This window comes from Monodelphis domestica, chromosome 8 (genome assembly GCF_027887165.1).
Source record: "Monodelphis domestica isolate mMonDom1 chromosome 8, mMonDom1.pri, whole genome shotgun sequence".
Lineage (NCBI taxonomy): Eukaryota > Metazoa > Chordata > Mammalia > Didelphimorphia > Didelphidae > Monodelphis > Monodelphis domestica.
Genome location: NC_077234.1, coordinates 43,928,620 through 43,953,871, shown reverse-complemented (window position 1 = coordinate 43,953,871; position 25,252 = coordinate 43,928,620). Strand labels below are relative to the sequence as shown.

General features: G+C 35.1%; 1 long non-coding RNA gene across 1 annotated transcript in view; it reads right to left on the bottom strand.

Annotated features, from left to right (window-relative positions):
• The window catches only part of LOC103106337 (uncharacterized), a 610,021-nt gene that overhangs the window by 228,260 nt on the left and 356,509 nt on the right, over nt 1-25,252 (bottom strand). The gene's annotated exons all lie outside the window — the stretch shown is intronic.

Here is a 25,252-nt window from a genome sequence, read left to right as displayed (position 1 = left end):
GTTATTTTCACTGTTTCAGTTTTTCTTGGTGCTTAATGCCCATATATCTCTGAAGTGGTTGCTAATGTTTTCTTAATCCATGTGGAATTCAATCCCATCCCAGGAATCTTGTTCCAGTAAGGTAGATTCATAAATTGACAGTGTCCAAGAAGTAGAGATCAATAGATCTATGTCAATATATGGTGGAATGTCACAGGGCATACAACTATCTCTGATTCAACCCGACTCGATATTTTAATCAATTGCTTATATGGATGCAGAGATGGCCTATACATTAAATGTACAGATGACTACAAAGCTGGGAGGGACTGCTAACATGTTGAATTACAGAATCAGGATTTCAATAAGCTAAAATGATTGAATAATCCCTATTGAGATGAAGTGTAAAAACAATGTAAGTGAAAGAGTATTGGAGTTGATCAGAAGACCCGAGTTCAAATACTTGCTCTTCTATTTTATCTCTACAAGACTTGAACAAATCAGCATGGCTCAGCTTCTTTAGATCTTTATCTGAGAACTTTTTCTTATCTCTAAGATGAGAGGAATGGATTAGATTATCTCAAAAATCCCTTCCAACTCTAGAGCTATGATTTCATGAGACAGGAGGGTTCAGAGATGAGGATAGACTATTTTTCTCAAGCTGAGGTTAAAGAAACGTCCCTCTTCCCTAGCCTACAATCAACTGATCAACAAGCATTTGCAAAGCACCAAGCATGTGGCAGGCTTTGGGGATACAGATATAATAAATGAAATAATTTCTACTTCCAAAGAGCTTATACTATCAGGGGGAATATAATAAGGATGAGGAAAAACTACCAAAAGTATGTATTTTGATGTTCGCAAAGTTCAATACATACATTTGATACTTTCAACAACATTGTGAAGTTGATGTCATAACGTCCACTATTATAATCGACTATTCCCACTATTATAATAGCATGCACAAAGACTCCATGTTGCAGATAAAGAGAGGCTGAGGGAAATTAAGTGACTTTCCTGGGATCATCGAGCTGGTAAGTGTCTAAGGGAAGATGTAAATTCAGATCTTCCTTGATTCTGAGTCTATACCCACCTCCACTGAACCACTAGCTGTCTATATATATTTATACTTATATATATATATATATATATATACTTATACAGGAAAAATAGAGAATAAATACAAAGTAGTTTAGTAAGAACAGTACTAAAGTGGTGAGTAAGTAGCACAGTGGAATGGAGTACCAGGCCTGGAGTTGAGAGGACCTGGGTTCAAATCTGACCTCAGACAATTCCCCTAGCTATGTGACTCTGGATAAGTCACTTAACCCTGATTAACCTTGCTGCTCTTCTGTCTTAGAATTGATACTAAGAGAGAAGGCAAAAGGTTTTTTTGTTTGCTTGTTTTTAAAGAAGGGCACTAAGCAGTTGGGGAGATTAGGACAAGCTTCATGTGTTTGCTGAGTCTATGCACCATCTCTGGAGATCCATAGTGAGCATGAACATGACTGAACAGTCAGATTGAAGTGCTAGTTACAATCCAATGTTTTGAAGGAATAAAGGCAGGAAAAAAGAATAGTGGCCCTTGTCATAGTCAGAAATGATAACATTTTACAAGCCCATAAAGGACATACATCCAATATTTAGTCAATGGATCAATGTCTAAAGAAATCAATACTTGTTGAATGGAACTGAATTGTTGGATAATCAGTTTAATGGTATTATAATAATTGCACATGACACTATAATTTATACAGCAATTTACAGCTTACAAAACACTTTATTCACAATAACCTGTGCTTATAGTACAAATATTATTGTCTCCATTTTACAAATGAAGAAACTGAGAAGCAAAGAGGGGAAATAACTTTTCCATGGTCACATAGCTAGACTATGATAGAAACAGGATTTGAATCCAGGTATCTTGGCTCAATGCCAGAAGCTTGTTGATATTGTTGATATTGAACATGAATGACTTGCCATAATAATAACAAAAAATTTATAATAAAACATAACAATGAAAACAAACATACACACAGACCATACAGTTAGATTCTCAAGATTTCCTTTTGAATATTATAGAAAATAAAAATAAATAAAAGTCAAAATCAGAAGCAACAACTGTGATCATTGTCATGAGCTGGCATAAGCCAATGGATTGCTGCCCATTTAGTCCCATTGGCAGCAAAATCCATCAGTATGTTCAAGGATGGCTGCATTGCAGAGGAAGTGAAATCATGGTGCCTGGGGGAAACAGTAGGAATGGTGGCTAAATACTTAATGAATGACAGAAATGGAAGATGTTCTGGCTGGGATTGACCTTTGTTCTTTTATATGACAAGATAAGTCTAGAAAGAGTCTGTTAAATGAACCTAGTTAATAGTTACTCGTGTAAGCATCAGTGTTGGGATAAATACTTTAAAGTGATCAGAGAAAAGGAGACATTTCCTACTTTATGTATGGTAGAAGAATGATAAAATGAGGAGCTGGACAAGATGGTCACCCATTCCACAAACACGTTTATGTCCTGATCCCTCTTTTATTTTCTCTCTGTTATTTTATTAAGTTACTCTTACCAGATCCATGGGTCCAACTATTATCTCAATGCAGATGATTCTCAAATCTGTACATTCAGTTTTAATCTCTCTACTGAGCTGTAGTCCTGCATCACCAATTGCTTTATGGACAGATCAAAATGGCGATCCTTTGGATATCTAAAACTCAACATATCCCATACATAACTCATTAACTTTCTCCCCAAACTTTCCTTCCCAATTTTTTAATTTCAATATTAAGCTGAATCTATTTTCACTTCCCTCAAACTAGGCAAGTACTCATCAACCAATGAGCAGATTCTTTGTTCTCCCTGATACAAAGGATAGCATACATCTTCTCTTGACTAGTGACCAAAGCATAAACTGGATGGAACTATATCTTTCCATATCTTATAGCCATGGTTGTTTATTATTTTTTAAAAATGTTTACCAAAAATAAAGAACGAGAAAGGGGAAATTAGTTCAGCAAAAGTAACCAGCACATCCCCAGAATTTTAGACCATATGAATGGTCTAATGTTCCATGCCTGAAGTCTCCAACTTCTAAAAAACAAAACAAAACAAAACTATCACATTAAGTTAAATGGGCACTTTATTGAGCTGGCTCATTGTTGTACCTATGTCGTGCAGATGGATAATGAGTTGGATCAAAAATTTAACCTGTATTATGGATAGGCTATATGTTATATCTGAACAATATACTTATATAGTGCTCTCAAGCTACTCTCTCATATACAAAGATATTCTTTTAAACACAATATTCTCCTGCTGATATATAGGAAAGATTTGTGAATGTCAGAACACATTGATGTTTCACACTGTACAGTTTGTTTTTCATAACAGAGAGTGATGACCCAAGAATCAAAATTGTAAGGGGCCAGAAGGAAAAGATGCACAGTTGGCATCAATAGGCTATGACACATGATGGCTGATGTGGGCTGAAGGAAAGTTGTTGAGGGAATGCATGATTACAAAAGGAAAGGACTCAGTTTTATGTTGAGAATAATAGATGGTTAATGAGCATCCCAAGTGCTAGTATCCATGACGTATTTTTTTAAAACACACTGAGAAGGACCTCTAATGAAAATTGAAAATCTGCTATGGAGGATTTATGAGAGGGAATGAAAAAATCACCCAACACGATCAAAGCTAAAAGATCAAGATCTGTATAAAGGATGAAAGCACTCCCACTGATTGGTCATAGCTTCACTGAAATATTCTAGTTTTTCAAAAGAATTCGATACCAAGCAAACCTGATGACTGAAAGGCATTTTACGAAGCATAAAGAATTTCAGGTGACATCTTAGGGTCAATGAGCAATTCCTAACTTCATCAAAGAGAAGGATCCCTTTTCAAATGTTTTTATTAATAATTTTTGTTTTAATGTCACCTATGTTTCCCTCTTCCTGCCCCCATCCAGAAAGCCAACCTTCATAACCACAAATATTTTTTAAAATTAAATTCAACAAAATTAACCAACTCATCAAAGTAGTCTGATATATATAAATATATATATATATATATATATATATACATGTTTTTATATATATCACATATGTTCCTTAGCTATTGCTTCTATCCCCCCCACCTCTTCCACTCTACCTCTACAAAAAGGACTCAGAGGTTTTCTGTTCATATTAAATTTCATTTATGTCTGGCATTTTCTGATCCCATTTGGGATTTTCTTGGCAAAGATACTGCAGCAATTCATCATTTCCTTCTCCAACCCATTTTACAAATGAAGAAACTGAGGCAACCAGGGTTAAATGACTTGCTCAAGGTCACATAGTAGTTGTGTCTGAGGCCAGATTTGAACTCAAGAAGATGAATCCTCCTAACTTCAAGCCCAGCACTCTAACCACTGAACTACCTAGCTAGTACATTCTCATACTTTCACTGGGGCTAGCTTAGGAAGACCTTTTTTAATACTGAAAAATTTAATAGTTCTCCACATTGACCAATTAATATTGATTTATTAAGTACTTTCTATGTGCCAGGAGAGACCCTGCTCTTAAAAACTTCTCAAAAGTTTGTTTTTTAGTCTTTTTGAGCTATGTGGCAATATGGTGAACCTTGGGGACCCTTTTCCAAAATAACATTTTTAAGTGTGTCAAATAAAATTTGTGAAATTACAACAAAAACTAGTTATATAAATATTATTTTATTAAATTTAAAAATAAGTTCTTATAACCCAAGTGAAGAATATTTGTTCTAATCTAACATGATAGTATTCATGCTGGAAATATTTGTTTATTGAGAAAATACACGATGACAAAAGTGAGTGTCAATTCTATAACACTTTGATTTTATTTTAATTTTTTTAAAGCCCTTACCTTTCATCTTGGAGTCAATACTGTGTATTGGCTCCAAGGCAGAAGAGTGGTAAGGGCTAGGCAATGGGGGTTGTGTGACTTGTCCAGAGTCACACAGCTAGGAAGTGGCTGAGCCCAGATTTGAACCTAGGACCTCCTGTCTCTGGGCCTGGCCCTCAATGCACTGAACCATCCAGCTGCCCCCTCTATACCACTTTTAAATGAATATGTCTCATTATTCATAATCAAAACTATATGAATTTGAAAAATAGTAATACAGAAATATATTAGATCTTACTTATTCTGACTATAAAAGTAATGTTTGTTTATTATATTCAGCCATGCTATATATTTTACTTGAGGTAAATAAAAGTCAAAATGAGAACATTTGGTCAAAATATGGATTTCTGGATCCCTTGCAATAATAAAGCCTTTAAAGGGATCTGGACCCAGAGGTTCAGAACCATGACTCAGCTCTTTAGGATCAGTATTCTGGACACAATAAGTTTTTAAAGGACTTTGATAACCAAAGAAGCATTAAAAATAAAAATTCAACATATGTTAGTTTGGGGTATATTTAAGTATTTGTGAATTCTTTGAAATATAATAATACATATTTTTAAATGTCAACTTTCTATTCAATAAATCAAAATACCCAATTCCCTTATCCAAGGATCTCCAACTTTTTTCCAGTGGGGAAGGTTTTAACATTCATTTTTCACAAGCTCTAGGTCATCAGGGGTGGTTTTGTGGTGAAAATGATAAAAATACCAAAGAATAAGGCAAGAGGAGATTACAGTTGGAGGAATGGTACACACTGGAGTCATTGAAGGTGAAGGTGAGAGTAAGATGGAATTAGTGGCCACATGGGATTGATCTTGACATCTGCACTCATGAACAATGAGGAAGGGACCATAATGATGACTGCCAGATGATCAACAGCTTAGGACTCCAATTGACTGTCATAGTCTGGCAAAATGGAGTGGTTAGTAGGATTTTAAGGCATTCCAATGGTTCTCAGGCTGGATTTCATGACATGTAGTTTGTCAATAATTATGCAAGGGTTCTCATAAAGTTTATTTTCAGAATATGGAGACAGAAATAATTTAAAGTGCAAGTTCAATATGAGTCAATAGTGTGATATGGCAGCCAAGAAAATGGAATGATTTTAGGCTGTATTGAGAGGCGTCACTTCCAGGAATTAGGAGGTGAGAATGCCATTGTATTCTGTCCTAGAAAGGCTATCTATCTCTGCAATAGTACATTCAATGGTGGATATACTGTTTTAGGAAGGACATTGATAAACTAGAGAGGTTCCAAGACCAGTGAATGACCTCCAGTCCTATCTATATGAAGATCATACAGTAATAGAAAGGACAAGGAACTGAAAGGGGGGTAAAATTAGAAATTTGGGGAGGATGTTAGCTGCCTTTGAGAATTCTGAAGGGTTTTCATTTGGAAGAGAATTTGACTTTTTGAAAAAATTTGGACCCAAAGAATTAAAACTGGGGACAACGGGTGGAAGTTACAAAGAGGCAAGTATGGAAAAACTTTTAATGAGAACCATCCAAACGGGGAAGGGGCTGCCTCAAGAAGGACCAGCTTCTCTTTTTCCCAGCAAGGACTGGATGGCTCCTTTTTAGGGATGTGATAGTGAGGGTTCTTATTCTAGAACAGATTGGATTACATCACCTATGAGTGATGAGTCCCTTTCAACTCAGATTTTGGGATTCACCTCAATTTAAAAATAGCAAGGGGTGACTATAAATAGAGAAATGAGTCCAATAACTCTGTTCTTCTCTCTTCCCATTATGGGGATCAGTCTCCTAGCTTTAAAGCCACCTTTCGAGGGCAGATAATTTTAGGGATAAGTAAAAGTGCCCCCAGGAAACCAACAACAGAAGACAATGCATTTTCAGAAAGGCTTGGTATCATTGCCCTGTGGGCTAGTGCTGGGCCCTGATAGGCCTGATGCTTCAGGTTTCTGACAACTCCTGGTGTCACCCTGCAGTAATAACACACTGTAAGCTACAAAAGATAATTGAGTTTCTCTAGAGTAAGTTGACTTTAAGTTTCTTAATGGTTAGTTATGTGTCTGATTATTACAGTCACCCTTAATAGCTCTCTATATAATTAGGCTCAGTATCTAAAACCTGCCAGGATCTGAAACATTTGAAAATTTCAACTATGAGAATGGAATTTCCACATTATTCATACTTCATGGGAAGGAAGACAGTTCAGTTCTAATAATGTCAGAGCCAGAGCTGAATAGTTGGCTAGAATTTTTTTAAATACAGGAAATGGTTTCCTAGAAAATTCATTTTTTGCTTAAGTACAATACATTAAGATCAGGAACCCAATATCTACAAAAAGTCCAATAGAAAGTGAATTTGTGCCAACAGATGCAAAAAATGCTATGAAAAATCTCTGGCCCAGAAGTAATCGCTTACCAAAATACACACACATGGTTATTGGGCACTTGAACAGATACATAGCCATTTGAATAGACAACAGTAGTGCTGGCCAAGAATTCCGGAAAGAGGCCAACCTCTCATCCAGATGCCACTGCTAGAGAGGAACTGTTTGGCACCAAATTCTTCTGCTGCCAAACTCCTCTCAAACTCACTTGTGAGAATTTCTACAGAGGTGACGCAAATAAATTAAGACTATAAAGAGCTCTCTATTAATATTTCTACATGGTCACAATACAAAGGGGTTTAATATGATGTTCTTTCTCTTTTTTTGCTTTGAAACAGTTGCCTGGGTATTTTTTAAGTGCCAAAGAAAATTAAATGTATTTGTCTGACTGCTTTGGAAATTAAGAAGGATATGTTGATATGTTGATTTTAGCATAAAGCCAAAATCATTGAGAGCCCAGAAACTTTGAGACTTTAAAATCACATGATGATTTTTGAAAGTTTTATTGCTGTCTTTTGTTTTATCATGGCCGTTTATGGAAAATGATTTTTTTAATTTAAAAAGTAAAGTTGTTAATCTTGCTCTAATCTATGGAGCAATTCATATCAATTTCTCCACCATAGAAATATAATTTAAAAACCTTTTCAGGCTGGACAATGGAACATAATAGTGATTTCTTTCAACATTTCCATAGAAAAACTAAATAGGCATCAACATGTCTATTATACTACCAATGTGACAGTGGAATGAAAAGGGGGAAATAGCCCAACTATGAAATTTCTGCCAAATTCTATTTACTTTTTTTCTTCTTTTGAAACACGAGTGACTGGATCGATATTCTCTTTAGTCTCAGTTCAGGGGAAAACACAGGACTGAAAGCTAGAAGGGACCCTAGATGTCATTAAAGTCAACCTCCTCATTTTATAGAGGAGTAAGCTGAAGCCAGGATGCTTAGTAGATATAGTTGTGGTCTTGGAGTCAGGAAGACTCTTCTTCCTAAATCATCTGGCCTCAGCATGAACAAGTCACTCAATCCTGTTTGCTTCAGTTTTTTTCATCTATAAAATAAGCAGAAGAAGGAAATGATAAAAACCACTCTAGTATCTTTGCCAAGAACACCCCAAATGGAGTCAAAAAGATTTGGACAACAACCTCAAGTCCAGAAAATTTAAATAACTTGTTCAATATCACATAAGCTCAGTAGGCAATAGAGAGGGATTTCAACCCTAGGTTCTTTATATCAAACAGTGCTTCCCTCCACCTCCAACACTACACTCTCACTACTTCCTATTTTTTTCCCCATTTCCAACATTAGTACTGTGTGCCCACTAAGTCAACTTTCTTTCTGTAAGCTCCTAGAAGATGCAGCTGCTTTGCCAGGTCAAAGTTTTGAGATTCATTTGATGAAGGGGAGAATTATCAGAAGATGGGTGAACATCTGACAGTTCTGATGAATTCTGAGAGATGCCTTAGTTCACATCACATCTTTTAATTCCCACAATCACAGAGTAATTTCTAATTTAAATTTCTGCAATGTCAAAAACCATTAAACTGCTCTTTGAAAAGAGAAAAGGAAAAGCAAAGAGGTCAGCCTGGCATGCTCATCGTGATTCCACTGGCTAATTTTGTATGAATGTAGCACTCAGAAGGGAGTGATGTCTTTGCATGCTCCATATTGTTTTTCCAATCTGCCAACAGAAATATGCTGAATACAGCTCTCCAAATTGACCCAGTCAGAGTTTTACCCTTCAAGGAGGTGATCTTAACCATGCAAGAAGCCACATTTTGCCTGGACACCTTCACTCTGCTTCCCACTGATTATATCCACTTCAGGAGAAACACATTTAATTGCTCTCAGTTCTCCAAGTGTCATTGACATTGATAAATTATCCCCAGAGAGACATGAACAAATATATCCATGCTCATCACTGCACTCAGGAAAAATCAACAGTTTATTACAAGGAATGATATATCAGATACCTAGTATACTTGTGCAATAATACTTACACTGCTGTGAATAGTATGACTAACAAATTGAAGGGGCAAGCTTAACCAATCACTCAATCATTAAGTATTTTCTAAGTGCCTCCCATGTTCTAGGCACTGTGCTAGGCACCGAGGACACAAATACAGAAAATAAATTAAACAAAATCATGGATAATTTTTAAAGAAACTATCAGATTTAAATTCCCTTTAGAAAAAAAAAACAGAAAATGTGTCAACTGAATAAAGGAGAAATCTTTCTTCTTTGGCTCGAATCATATAATTCCCCATTTATAAAGGGATGTGGTCATTTTCACAAAAACCAAGATCAAAACTTCTATGTATCCTGCATATAACATGTATATGCTGAATTATTCACATGTTAGAAGGCAACACGAGCAGGAAAGCCAGTCTGGCTGAAGCAGCAAGGTACCCTAAGGGAGATACAGGAGGCAGCATGTGTCAGGCTAGTCAAAGTACCATCAACACCTTGACCACCTTGACCACCATAATTTTTCAGACCACAATGGAGATAGCACAAGTTCTGGAACCTAAGAGTCTTAGGAAGGACAAGGCTTCCAGACCAAGTGACCAGAGACATTGTCCTAGGAAGGAGCTCTTGAAATACAGGACTGCTCCTTCTGAAAATCCATGAAGGGAAGATGCTATCAAAGTTCTTGAACCTGTCAAATGGTTCAAAATCAGAAAAAGATATGATTTTATCACTGGAAATGATGTTAAGAAAGAAACAGTACCAGTTGATTTGTACTCTAAGGGCCATGAGACTCCCATTTGATTTGCAGTTAAAGCATTCCATTTATGTTGTCTCAACTATTAAAATTTGAACTTCATAAAAACATACTATTCTCCTGTTTGTATTCCCAGTGTTTAGCACAATGCTTTGCACACAGTAAAGGCTTAATAAATGCTTCATTCATTTATCATTCATCCATTTATGTCATATTGATGAAAATGTGAGTGCTTTAATTAGGGGAGCATAGAATAGCTTACCTGTTAGTTATATGGAAAAGGGAAGAATTTATGACCTAACAAGAGACAGAGAATGCTATGAGGTATAAAATGAATAATTTTGATTTTATTAAATTTAATATTTTTTTTTGTATACCAAAACCAGAAGGGAAATAACAAACTGGGAGAAAATTTTATAGCAGATTTCTCTGATAAAGGCCTCATTTCTCAAATATATAGAGAACTGAGTCAAATTTATAAGAACACAGGTCATTCTCCAATTGACAAATGATTAAGGATAGGAACAAACAGTTTTCAGATGAAGAAATAAAAGTTACTGATAATCATATAAAAATATTCTAATCACTCTTAATCAATTTATTTTAAAATTTTTATTATATACTAAATAACCACCACAACTATCAAAAATCATTTAAACAAAAGCGTAAAAATATTATGTACTAAACTACAAACTCCAAATTGTTTACAATTTGCTTAAAATATATAAATTATACACATGCTAATATAAATGTCCTCTACTTCTGAGTTCCCTTTGGATTTGTTTTATCTTGCTGTTTTTTCTCTTGATTTTGTGGCTGTTACTATTTTTTTTAAACCTTTACCTTCCATCTTATCATCCATTCCATCCATCAATACTGTATATTGGTTCCAAGGTAGAAGAGTGGCAAGGGCTGTGCTTACAAAGTATCTTCAGTTTATATAAGTGAAATGAAGCTCATAAGTGAACTTCTATTTAGGGTCAGGTGTAAAGATGTGGAAGAGATTCTTGTTATAAAAAAATAAAATATTTATTAAAAATATAAGGATAAAAAAGATTTCTAACTCTAAGGGATTCTAACTCCACCTAAATAAAACTCCCTAGTTCCATAAGGAACTGCTTCTCCTGTTTCCACAGGCTACATTAATCCTTCCTGATATGACTAACCCAAATTTTTACTATTCTAAACAAACTAACACTATTATCCTTATAATTCTTAACTTTGTCTCCAAGTTATAAAAATAAGAAAGGTTAGCTGGCTGAGTCTCAGCAAGAATCAAGTTAGAACTCTGAGCCTTATCAAACTCAGACTCCAAAACAAAGACCAGGTCTTTCTTTGGTCTTCTCAGAGTTAAAAACAATCTATAAAAACAGAAATAGATAGTCACTATTGTTTCCTAAGTTGGGAAAGGAAAACACTTAGCTCCTTCAGGTCTTTTCCTCCTTTCCTTCTGCCTCAGACAGTGAGAGATAGAGAGAAAAAAGACATTACCTCCTCCAAGCCCTCAGAGAGACAGTCTGACTCTTTCAATTGCCAGAGACCAACTGTCACAGAAAAAAACCAATAGACTTGAAACTGACACTTTGTTTTAGCTCTGTTTGAAACTCCAATTCTTTCTCAAGCTAGCTTCTATACTTCTTATCTCTAAACTAATATAACAAGACTTAATTTCTAATATCATCCTTATGCCTCAGACGCTTCCTAGGTATATGACTTTGGACCAGACATGTAACCCCCATTGCCTAACCCTTATCACTCTTCTGTCTTGGAATCAGTTCTAAGGCAGAAGGTAAGTGTTTAAAAAATAAAAATAAAATGTCAGCAAAGAAAGGATTAAAAATGTATTGAACAGTAAATGAATCCTAAATAGCTGATGAGTTAAATGACAGATTATATTAAAACAGATCACTTCATCAAAGATAATAAAGATAATAACAATAAGATAATACACTAAATGCTTAGAATAACCAAACTAGTCCCCAGAGGAAACTAAAAACTTTCATCAACAAAGAGAAAATCAAATTACTAAATATTTATTAAGCATCTACTATGTGCCAGGTATCCCTAAGGGATAGGGATATAAAAACTGGCAAAATATAGTCCCTGCACTCAAGAAGCTAATAATCTAATAGGGGAAATAGCAGATAAAGAAATATTAAGAGGAATTGGGAAAGGATTACCATGTAACCTGGGATTTTAACTGGGACATAAAAGGAAACCAGAGAGTTCAGAAGTTAGAACAGAGGACAGAGAGCATGCCAAGGCTAAGAAGTGGAGTTTCTTCTTTGTAAAAGAGCATGAACATTTTTCACTTTATTTCCTTCAAAAGTTTTTTCTTGAATGTATGATATATATCTTCATTTATGGCATGAGAAATATAGAAATATATATTATATGACAGCAATGGTATAACTTATATTGGAGTCTTTACCATCTTGGGGAGGGTTAGGGAAGAGAGGGAGAGAGAGCATCTGGGGAGCAAAATGTCAGATAACAATTGTTAAAATTGTTTCTACAAGTAATTATAAAAATCAAAATTAAAACTGAAAAAAAGAATATATGGTGGAGATTAATGTATAAGAAGATGGAAAGGTAGGAGAAGAATAGGTTACAGAGGACTTCCAATGCCAAACAAAGAACTATGTATTTGATCTTGGAGGTAATAGGAAGCCACTGGAGTTTGTTGAATAGGGTGATGTGATATAATACTCACAGAATAGGAAAATCACTTTAGTGTCTGAGTGGAGGTTGGATTGGAGGGGGAGAGAGACTCATGGCAGGCAAACCCAACAGTACAGTGTTGCAATAATCCAGGTTTGAGGTGAAAAGGGTTGCATGAGAATGGTAGCAGTGACAGAGGAGAGAAGAGGCATATTTTGGAGAACTTGCAAAAAATTCTTCATTCAGCTTTGGCAACAGATTGGATATCAGGAGAGGAGGGAGAGAAAGTGAGGAATTCAAGATGATGCCTAAGTTGAAAGCCTGAAGGACTATGAGGATATTGTTGCCCTCTGTAGTAACATGGATGGTAGGTAGTGGGGAGGGTTTAGGGGAAAGAAATGAGTTCTATTTTTGACATGTTGAGTTTTAAGATATACACTGGACATCTAGTTGGAAAGGCTATTAGAGATAAAGATTTGATGTCAGCAGAGAAATGGGGTCAAGCTAGATTTGAGAATCATTGGTATAGATATGACAATTACTCCATGTGATCTGATATGATCACATGTGAACCAGTATAGCAGGAGAAGAGGAGAAGGCCCTGGACAAAGAACAGATCAAAAACTCAGGTATGCAACTAAACAACCCAAAAAATAAATAACTTAAAAAAATTAAACACAAAAATTAAAAATTTGAAGAGCAAAGAGATTGACAAGATTAAAAGCAAAAAACCTCATTGAATTAAAAATAAGGACACAAAAAATAAAAATGAGAACAAATTTAGAATTTACAACCAATGAAATATAAAAAGGAAAATTATTATAAAATATTTTACACAACTATATGCCAAAATAAATAACTTCAATAAAATGGAAGAATATTAAAAAAGCTTCAGATTTATAGAATATGGAATAAAAATTTAATAATCCAGTCTTAGGAAAGCAAATGGAATAATTTGCAAATTAACTTCCACATAAGAAGTGCCTGGGATCAGATGGATTTATAAGAAAATTCAATCAAATATGAAAATAATTGATTTCAATATTACATATACTATTTTCAGAAACATGAAAAGAAGGAATTTCAATAACTTTTATAATATGAATATGGTCTTGATACCTAAACCAGGGAAAGTTAAACAGAAAAAGAAAACTGTAGACATACCTCAAAATATGACCATATTGTGGAATAAAACTAAGAATTAATTGAAGCATTGACTAAAGCAAAGTTTTAGCATATAAAATAAATCTAAAGAAATCTTCAATATTTCTGTTCCTTACTAGTAGAATTTCATAAGAAAGAAGGATTGCATTTGAATCACCTATATAACATATAAAATTACTGACTCTCTGCCTACCAAGAAATACAAAGGAACTATAGAAATGTAACCACAAAAAACTATTTACAAATATAGACCTAAATAATTAAAGAAATATTAACTGGTTATGGACAAATTGAATCAATATAATAAAAATAGCAATGTAATCTAAATTAATTTAATTATTAACTACTAAAAGACTTCAGAGCAAGAAAAAATTATAGTGAAATTCAGTTGGAAAAACAAAAAAGTAAGTAACTTCAAAGCAAAAAATGAGTGAGGGTAAATGAAGGACTTGCTGGACCCAATATCAAGCTACACAAAAGGCAATAATCATCAAAATGCCTCAGTAATGATTTTTCAAAATAGTCAATTAATGGGAAAGAGTAGGTATATAACACACAGAAGAAAATTAACTTTGTATCAATAAACCAAAAGACTTGGGTTATTGGGATAAGAAATAACTAGTCAAATCAACTTGAGCTGGACAAGCATTTATTAATCACTTATTCTGTTACTGGCATTGGGCAAAGCACTGCACATTCCAATAAAGGTTTTAAGACAGTTCCTGTTCTATAGTCACCAAGAAGAATAGAGACTAAAGGCTTTGAGTTGAATCCAGAAGACAAACAACAAACTGATGAAAATTATACCTATAAATATCTTGGTCTTTGGTAGGGAAGGCACAAGAAACATGAGATTAAAAGATTCAAAAGTGAGGTATATGTATGTTAAGAAATTAATTGGAAGGCTCACAGCAAAACTCAACAGAAAAAGGAAAAAAAAACATTTGGAGCAATTAAGGACATGTTTTACCAATTGTAATGTAAACTTACATCATAAAATGCACAACAAAAGATCTGGAAGGTATTCAAAACAAAAAAACCTGTATGTTAATGAAGCATAGGGTTCACCACTCTATAGCAATTCTGGAAAGTTGAATTCTTCATCAAAAAGAAGGAAGAAAATTGATTGACGTCTTTAGAGTACATAATAGATAGACTAGAATTTACAGAAATATATTTGGAGCAAAAAGACTTTATTTCCCAAAACAATAGTAACATCTGGAAATAAATAAATGCAACTGGATTTTCTGACTATTTCTAAAGTGATTTATTTCCAGAGAAGATCTATTAAATGGCTAAGATCAAAGAGTGGGACCAAAAGGTGCTCAATCCACCTGAAGGCACCATCCACATGAACTCAGACAACAATGTCTAATAAAAAGAACTGAACAAATGAAAGTCAGGTAAATTTGTTTATAGAAATAAAGGGGTTCATAATAGTCACATTATTAGATCAATCACTGACTACAGAATTCTCAGAAGTGTTGTTATCCTTATAAAGTCTGGATTTCTTAATTGATGTAGATTATGCAATGACACAGTGGGAAATATGTAAAATATTATTGCACAATGCAAAAATTTAGCGTGTACTCATTACCTAGAAAAACATGATCAGGTAGCTATAATTATGCACCATAAGCTTTCCATTCTTATAAATGACAAGACAATAAATCTTGCTACAATTTGTACTATCAGTCCAAAACCCAGAATGTTCTTATGAATCACTCATACTAGAACCAAAACAACATTTAAGAGACTTATTACTATAGCAATTCAGAAATCATCACGAGTCACAAAAATTTAAGGAATTTTAGTAGATATCATTGAGCCAAAATTTCTTAATCTCCAAACTACTTAGTATGAAAATCTTTCAAGCTCTAGAGACCTACTGGAAGAATTTAAAACTATGTAGTTTTATGACAAGATATATATATTCCCTGTTGTCCTGAATGCCACTGAAGTTTTCCTGAAGATACTTTCAGTGAGGGTACTGAAGGTAAGTTTACATGCTGATACTTTTTCCCCCAAGTATAAAATCAGTAATTTTGTCTACTTTTGTAAGGGTCCAAAGAATACTAGATGTAAAAGAATAGCATAATGCCAGTTGTTCTTGGACCACTTCTATCTGAACCCCATAAAAATTTGAGAATGAGATAAAAATGATAAATAATAAAAGGTATTGTTTATATATGTATATATTCCTTTAAAGTTTATAATGTGCTTTGCACGCACTATGTCAAATGAATTCTTCCATGACCCTATGAAGTCAGAGCCATTATCAACACTACTTTACAGATGAAGAAATTAAAATCCAGCAAAGTTAAGCAGTCTTCCCCTTTCAATATCAATATCAGAGGTGAGGTTCAAACCCAGGCTTCCTGATTCCAAGTTCCCTGCTCTAGCCATTAGAATGAATAAATTAGGGGAAAAGTAGACTGGAGACATATCAAGAACAAAAGATTGGCATCCTTATTGACATACCGAAGGGGCATCATTAATTGGCACCCTAAAAATTACCAATACTAGATGAATGTCTCCAATATAGTTGTAGTTTTTCAATAAGCAATATGTATAGATAGAAGGAGAAAAGGCAATAAAGCAAATGATGAAAGGTGGGAAGAGTGCAATCTGTCTTTTTGGAACAGATACCTACCCTAATGAAATTGTGAACCCCCAAAGTACTAAATACAAAATATATAGTCTTTTTTCAAATTCTAAATTTAAAACCATATGCCCTTTTATAGAACAATGATTCAACCAATACACTGACTGCCCAGGTTCACTCATGACATTGGTCTATTTTACAAATCAATAACTTCAGAAGCAGGAGTTAATTATCCTAGTTAATACATATCTTTGTGAATGCACAGATTACATGGTTGCACTACAGTAGCAGAGGAGAACAACACGTGGGCACCGTAGTTCCTGCTACCCAGGGAATTTCCCTCTGTTGCCAGATTGGGGCTAACTATGGAATAACTTGAGGACTCCATATAAGATGCTTCCCAAGTCATTCAAATCAGAAATAAAAATAGAGATGCTGTTTGAAATCTAGGACATATTCATAGAAAGCTTTTCTCTTCCAAGGCTAACGCTTGCAGAAATAAGAACTACCCATAAGAAGAGATGAAATGATTAATGGATGACCAGCAGCCATTGATAAACTTGCTTCATGTCACTTTGATAAGAGCTGTTGTGGGCATGACTAGTCATTGTTTTTGTTTGTTTTGTTTTGTTGTTGTTGCTGTTGTTGTTTTTTAAGCCCTCACCTTCCATCTTGGAGTCAATACTGTGTATTGGCTCCAAGGCAGAAGATTGGTAAGGGTTAGGCAATGGGGGTCAAGTGACTTGCCCAGGGTCACACAGCTGGGAAGTGTCTGAGGCTAGATTTGAACCTATGATCTCCCATCTCTAGGCTTGGCTCTCAATCCACTGAGCCACCCAGCTGCCCCCTCATCAATGTTTTTTACTATGTCTCATGCCCACAGTCAGGGGAGGTCTTTTGGCTTAAATAACCCTTTTCTCAAGGCTAAAGCTACTGGATTGTTCACACAGAGTCAAACAGGCAGAAGGAAGTTGGGATAGAGGTGGGGTCCAAAATGAACGGCACATGGATGGATACTAAAGGAACAAAGAATCCTATCTGAAGGAATCTGTGATTGGCTAAAACTTTTAAATTAGTCTCTAGGCAAATTCAAATTATATACATGCATACACAAAAACACATATGTATATATATATGAAGCAACTCAAACTCTTAAGAGCAAAGCCAGATCTGAGGCTCCTGAAATCTTATCTCTGGAATCTGGGCTTCTCCAGCTAAATTCAGACACTAATAAATTTAATTCAATTTAATAAGTATATGTTAATATACTTACTAGGTATTAAGTATATGGTATATAAAGACTAAAAGAAAAAAATTCTTATTTTTAAGAGTTTTATATTCTGGGAGATGAGGGGTGGAGTATAAAGAAATAATATGCAAATATAACATTAAATACAAAATGAATACACAATATAATTAAAAAGTAACTTCTGGAGGAAATTCACAAGTCAACCAACAGTTAAATGCTATTATAAATTAGAGCTATATAACTGCTGATCTTTTCCCTTAGACATTCACTCTATAAGTCAGACAGTAAGCAATATTATTAAATGTACTGGTATGAGGCCACTGCAGGGGTGGCTGCCATTTGGGGGCACCCCAAGAAGAGTTCAACTCAAACTACGATCTAGCTACTTCCTATTTTAATGAATTATTTTTGCCAATTAGTTTAGTCAGTCAGTAAACAGTAATTAAATGCTTCCTATGTGCCAAACATTGCTCTAAAGCAAAGAGTGGCCAAAACATAGTCTTTGCCCTCAAGGAGATCGCATTCTAATGAGAGTGAACATGTGAACATTTAACTTAAAGCAATCTTAGATGGAAGGTCCAAGAAAGGTCTCCTGCGAAAGGGAGGACTTGAGCCAATACTTGAAAGAGATCAGGAAAGTCAGAAGGCAAAGATGAGGAGGGAGAGAATTCCAGATTCAAGGGAGAGGCAAAGAAAGGGTATGGAGTCAGGAAATGGCATAGAGTTGGGCTTTTGCCCAACTGGTTTTTGCAAAGAATAAAAAGAAAACCGGTGTAATTGAATAGTAGAATTGTTGAGAGGAGAAAAGTATAAGAATACAAGAAAGGTAGAAGAAGATTAAATTGCAAGAGCTTTAAATGCCCCAAAGAATAAGTTATATTTATTTCTGGTGGTAACAAGGAGTCACTGGCATTTACTGAGGGGGGAAGTGATATAGGCATACCTGCACTTTATGAAGATCACCTTGACAGTTCAGTAGAGGAGGAATTGGAATAGAAAGAGAATTGTGCCAGGGTGGCCAATCAATAGTCTATTATAATAGTGCAAGCATGAGATGATGAGTGCCTGCGCAAAGGAGGAAGCTATGAGAGTCAGGATAATGGGACATATAAGAGAGATGCTATAAGGTAGGAATGACAAGATTTGCTGAGAGATGAGCTATGTAGAGTAAATGCTAGTGAGGAGTCAAGGATAATAGTCAAATTGTGAGTCTGGGGGTCAGGAGGGATGGTATTGCTCTCAATAGCAATAGAGAATTTGGGGAAAAAGATGGATTTAGGAAAAAAAGTAATGAATTCCATTTTGAACAATTTGAGTTTAAGATACCAATTTGAGATGTCCAAAAGGCAACTGTTAATGTGAGACTTGAGCCTGAGGGAAAAACCAGGGCTGTATATTAGATCTGTGAATCATCTACACAGAGATTATCATTAAACTCATGGGAGTCGATACATTCATTGAGAGAGAGAGAGTACAGATGGAGAAGACAGAACCTTAGAACACTCATAGTAGGGATGATATGGAGGAAATGATAGCAAAGGGAGTAAGCAGTAGCATTTAGGAAGATAGAACCAAGATGTAGCAGTGTCACAACAACCTGGAGAGGATAGGATAGCCAAGAGAAGAGGATCATCGACAGTGTTAAAAGCTACAGAGAGGTCAAGAAGGGTGATAACTAAGAAGAGGCCATTAGATTTGGCAATTAAGGGATCACTGGCAACCTCAAAGAGAACCATTTCCATTGAATGCTAGGTTGGAAGCCAGATAAAAATGATGTAGAATTAATAGAGAGAAGAAGAAATGGTAACTGAGAATAAATGACTTTCTCAAGGAATTCCTGAAGAGAAACATAGCTAGTAAGGATGATATGATCAAGTGTTTTTCCTTTCCTTCTCCTCTCCTCTCCTCTCCTCTCCTCTCCTCTCCTCTCCTCTCCTCTCCTCTCCTCTCCTCTCCTCTCCTCCCCTCTCCTCTCCTCCCCTCCCCTCCCCTCTCCTTCCTTCTCTTCTCCTCCCCTCTCCTCCCTTCTCCTCTCCTCCCTTCTCCTCTCCTCTCCTCTCCTCTCCTCTCCTCTCCTCTCCTCTCCTCTCCTCTCCTCTCCTCTCCTCTCCTCTCCTCTCCTCTCCTCTCCTCTCCTCTCCTCTCCTCTCCTCTCCTCATAAATCATTATGACCAATAAATACTCTTCTACTCCATAAATTTGGAAATCTATCTATCTATGTAACTATCTATGTATCTATGCATCTATGTATGTATGTATGTATCTATATATCTATCTGTCTGTCTGTCTATCTGTTATATCTACAGGTACTAAACTTGTCAAAAGTAAAACAAATTCAAACAAATTTTAATTCCATCTTTCCCTCCTTCTACTTGGTTATTTTCCCTTAAAAATGGTTTCAGATATCACAGATGACAATGATTGAATTTTTTTTTCTTTTACACTTCCTGGGAAACTTCCCACTGTGCAATGTTCCTTGTAGAACTAAAGTGAAAGAGTCATTTTTGCTTGAGTCATTCAAGAAAGAAACACTGAGTTTTGAGTTTTCTTCCATTTCAGATGACTTATTTTCCTGTTGCTCCTTTTAGGAGGTGGGGAAATGATTCAGCTGTTTGCCCTTTTGCGTGCTCATGGTACCCTAGAGGAGTATAACAAATCCATATGTTCCGCCTTGCATTCTAAAGATCCATGACGCTTACCAGAGGATGTATAAGCCTTGAGACAGTTCATCATTTATTTTAGGGCCAGCCTCTCTCCTATAATGCCCTTGATAGGACTTCAGTTTGGTCAAGTCACAAATACAGAAATCCCTTGAACAGGTTCGTGCCTTGTGCCATAATTTCGGCATCTGTACATTACCGAGCCAAGCTTGGGGCTGCACTGCTTGGGCATGATAGGCGTTTTAGAATATCCCTGACTCATGAATATAAATAGTTATGTGGAAAGAAATTTTTTTATAAGAACCAGTGCTGGTAACAAAAATCACCCAGAGATCAACAACTCTGAAAGAATCTCACGTCGCATTCCTTAGAATGTCGGATTAAACTAACATGTGCCAGTCAATATTGGTACACTGTGACCCTTGATGCCTCAGAAGCAAAACTATTAAGTCCAACATTTTCTCCTGTAAGCACTTATCTGTAAGGATGGCTAACATGTCCTCTGAAGCAGATATTGAAACTGATTGGACAATAGGTAGATAGCAGACAGGGGCCCAGGGGCCGACCTCTCGAAATAGGGGGAGAAAATCTTAATCTGCAACACAATGCAGCTCTCTGGAAACCCTATCATTTTCACTTCCCATGTGTCTGCTGCCTGACTGTGAATGGATTTGAAAAGGAATGGTTAGTGCTGAAAATTGGATCAGAGCTAACATTCTCTCGTTTTTTATCAGCAGCTGCCAAAGGTCACCTGACATAATAGCTGATGAATTCAAGCCCAGTGGATTTCATTTGCAATTTTCAATTTACTGAGGCCTCCAAACCCCACAGTGATAAAAGCTTCCCCTATCGTGGCCTGTCACAAACATCAAGAAACTGCACCAACCCACAAGAAAGGGAAAGGAGAAAGCCAGGCATCATCACAGCTACAGATAAGGGGAACAGGAAGAAACGGTATCATGCAGAAAGGTGGGGAGCGGCATGTGTGGCTACTTCTCTAAATGCCAATTGTAATGAAAAGACTATGAAGAGCAATCAAATAACGCCAACAAAATGACAACATTTTTCTTTGGGGTTTGAAAATTGTCTTCTAATCCCTCACTTGACGTGGCAAAAGATAAAAGGGGGTGCCAATAAAGGAGGGAGGGAAGAAAAGAAGGAAGGAAGAAGGAAGGAAGGAGGGAGGGAAAGAAGTAAAGAAAGATGGAAGAAAGGAAGGAAAGAAAGGAGGAGGAAGGGAAAGAAGGAAGAAAAGATGGAAGGAAGGGAGGACGAAAGGAGGAAAGAAAGATGCAAGGAAAGATGGAAGAAAGGATGGAAGAAAGAAGGGAAGAATGAAAGGAAGGAAGGAGAGAATGTAGGAGGGAGAGAGAAAAAGGGGACTGAGGAAAGAGTGAGGGAAAAATCTCTATTTATTTGGATACTAAAAATATGGTGTGCTAGATTATATGAACCAGAACTGTGATTTACAAAAATGCCTATTCTCAGAAGTCCCATTATTAGAGACTTGGCCTGTCAGCCCAAGCCAAGGAACTGTGTGTGGCCTTTCTGAGAAGCTGTAGATGCCTGGATTGATTTGCAAGGGAATTAAATGGACTTTGCCACTAGCTGTAGGTGAACATAGACATAACACATAGCAAGAATGTAATGATGAGATGAAGAGAGCCATTTTCTTCATGACAAACATTATCTTGTGAGGCTTGTGAGTGAGATCTTGCTCCCCAAAATGAAGATGAAATGTGTTTGGGGACCAAGAAAGAAACAGCATATTTCTGGTGAAATATTTTGTCTTGCAAGACTGACTTGTCTACTGTCATTTTATCCTACATTGACCAATGTTAGAACATAAAAGAGAACAGTCAAAGCAACAATCACCATTCCAAATGCAAGTACTGCAAAAATTAATTTCAGACAGTAACATCTGTATCCCATAGCTTCTGGGTAGATCCATTGAGACAAATGTGTCAAGGTTGCCATCTGGTTAGTCTCATATGTGAATTTCTAGTTCCAATATTGCCATTCTAACCTGATTACTTTAAAAAAAAACCTCTTTTTAAAAATATTCCAAACTGAACAAACACCAAATTAAATGCAGAGTTCCATATACAATGTTAAAAAAGAGTGATTGTATATGAAAATGGAAACATCTATTATCTGGTTCACTTTTTGTTTTTTTGAGTATATTGTAAATTCAGCATATAGCTTTCAAAGCCCTCTCTCTTGTCTGTGATACCTTTTGGATTTCTTCCGTTCTCTTCTCGTTTTTTGGTGAGCTTTTAATCCTTAACCTCTACTAATTCCCACCTCTTTGCTCCTGTTCCTCACTGTTATAGAAAAGAAAAAGAGCCCTTGTGTCAAAATATGCATTCAAGTAAAACAAGTACCCATATTGTCCATGTCAAAAAATGTATGACTAAATCTGAATTGGGTACATCACCTCTCTCCCAGGAGCTGTTGCTAGTAAACTTTGTCCCTGATGTTCTTAAGTTGCAGAAGGTCATTGCACTGATGAGAGTGTGTACATCTTTCAGGTATTTCCTTTCATTGTTGTCATAAAAATTCTTTTCCTGGTTCTGCTTACTTATCTCTGCATTAATTCATATCAATCTTCCCAGATTTCTAAGAAAACATCCCTTTGGTAATATTTATCGTGTAATAATATTTCATAACGCTCACAAGTTGTAATTTTTTTTGATCACCCAACTGCCAGGCATACCCTTGGTTTCCAGTTCTTTTGCCACTAGTAAAAGTACTACTAAAAACACGGGTCCTTTCCCCCTTTATCTGATATCATTGAGATATTGACATATTAGTGGTACAGTTGAGTCAAAGGGCATACATAGTTCAGTAACTTTTGGGGAACAATTCCAAATGCTTTTCAGAACACCTAGGTCAATTGATGAGGTGTAACTCCACCAACATTGGTTCATTTTCCCCATAGTCTCTCCAACATTTGAAATTTTTGTTTTTTGTAATTTTCTTAATATGATAAGTGTGATATGGTACCTCAGTTACTTTTAATGTGTATTTCTTTAATTATTAGGGATTTTGAAACTTTTTCACATGATTGTTGATGTCTTGAATATTTTTGCTATGAAAACTGTCTGTTCATATACTTTTACCATGAATTAATGGAGGAATGGCTCTTATTTTCATAAATTAGAATTAGTTCATTCCATATCTTAGCAATGAAAACTTATTAAAAAAACATGCTGGAAAGATTTTTTTTTTATTTTGAATTTTATTTAGTCAAATTTTTCCATCTTTTCTTCTGTGATATTCTCCATCCCATTTGGTCATGAACTCTTACCCTATTCATAGTTCCAATTGCTAATTTCTTTCTCATTCCACTAAAATTGTTCTCATATGGCATTTAATAGTTAAGTCATGTATTTTGTAGCTCATCTTAGTATTTATTATGAGGCATTGGTCTAAACAGAATTTTTGACTAACTAATCTCCAGTTTTCCCAGAACATTTTTAAATATATTGAATCCTTATTTACTCCAGCAACTTGAGTTTTGAAATTTAATAAATGATAATATTTTTCCAATTATTTAAGACTGTCTTTACTTCCATTAAGTGTTCTGTAATTATATTCCTATTCCAAAATATTTTATATATTTATGGTTATTTTGAATAGAATTTTCCTTTATATCTCTTCTTCCTGACTTTTGTTAGTAATAAACATAACTGCTAATGATTTATATCCATAAATTCTGCTAAAATTGTTGTGTCAATTTATTTTTTAGGTTGCTCTTTAGGGTTCTTTAAATAAACTAGTATATCATTGATAGAAAGTGATATTTTGGTTTTCTTTTTGCCTATTCTTATTCCTTCAACTTCTTTTTCTTGTATTATTACTATAACTAACATTTCTAGTACTATATAAAATAAGAATAGCAATAATGACCATCTTTGTAATCTTATAATGGCCCATTTATTCTTATGAATTCTACTGCTTATAAAATAAAGTGATGTTGAATTTGTCATAAGTCTTTTCTATGTCTATTAAAATAATCAGAGGAGTTCATCATTCTTGTTATTAATAGAGCCTATTATAGTTAAACAAATCCAATTTTAGTAAGTGCATAAACTTTTTGATATGTTGCTATAGCTTCTTTTCTATTATTTTTTGTATCAAAGCTCATTGGGGATATTGGTCTATAGTTTTCTTTCTCTGTAGTTTAGGTATCAAGATCATATTTGTATCATGAAAAGATTTTGGTGACTCTTTTCTGTTCCTATTTTGTACACATTTTATGTACTGTTTAAATATTAGAACATCTCTTTGAATATTTCTCCTTGAACCCATCTAAATTCAGAACACTGTTATCTGGACCTGTCATTGGCATTCAGGAGGTGTTTAATAAGTATTTATTGACCAGAAGAATCAAAGGCAATTGGCAAAGGTTTTTAAAAACAAAATTATTCATCAGTCTAGCTATCCAATCACAATATTTCTCCTGAAGAAAAATGAAGAAAGGCAGCTATCGTAGCAGGATATCTCCTTCATAGGATGATTTGTTAAAATCTTTTGTGCAGTGCTTCAAGTTTTTGAAAAAATTAAAATATATGATTTCATTTACTTCTCACAATAACTCTGTGATATATTTTAAAGAAGGAAAAATTGATGCTTAAAGAGATAAAATGATTTGTTCAGTGTCATGCATTATTTATCATTTATTTATCATATCATATTTATTATCATATTATCATTTATCATATTATCAATAAATAAACATTATTTATCAATTAATCAATCAAAAACATTCATTAATAGTCAGTATTTCCATGATGCTTTAAGGTTGGCAATACCCTTTTACATATATTATCTCATTTGATCCTTTCAACAAACCATCAAAGTAAGTGTTATTATTATCCTGATTTTGCATATGAGGAAACTGAGGCTAGTGGT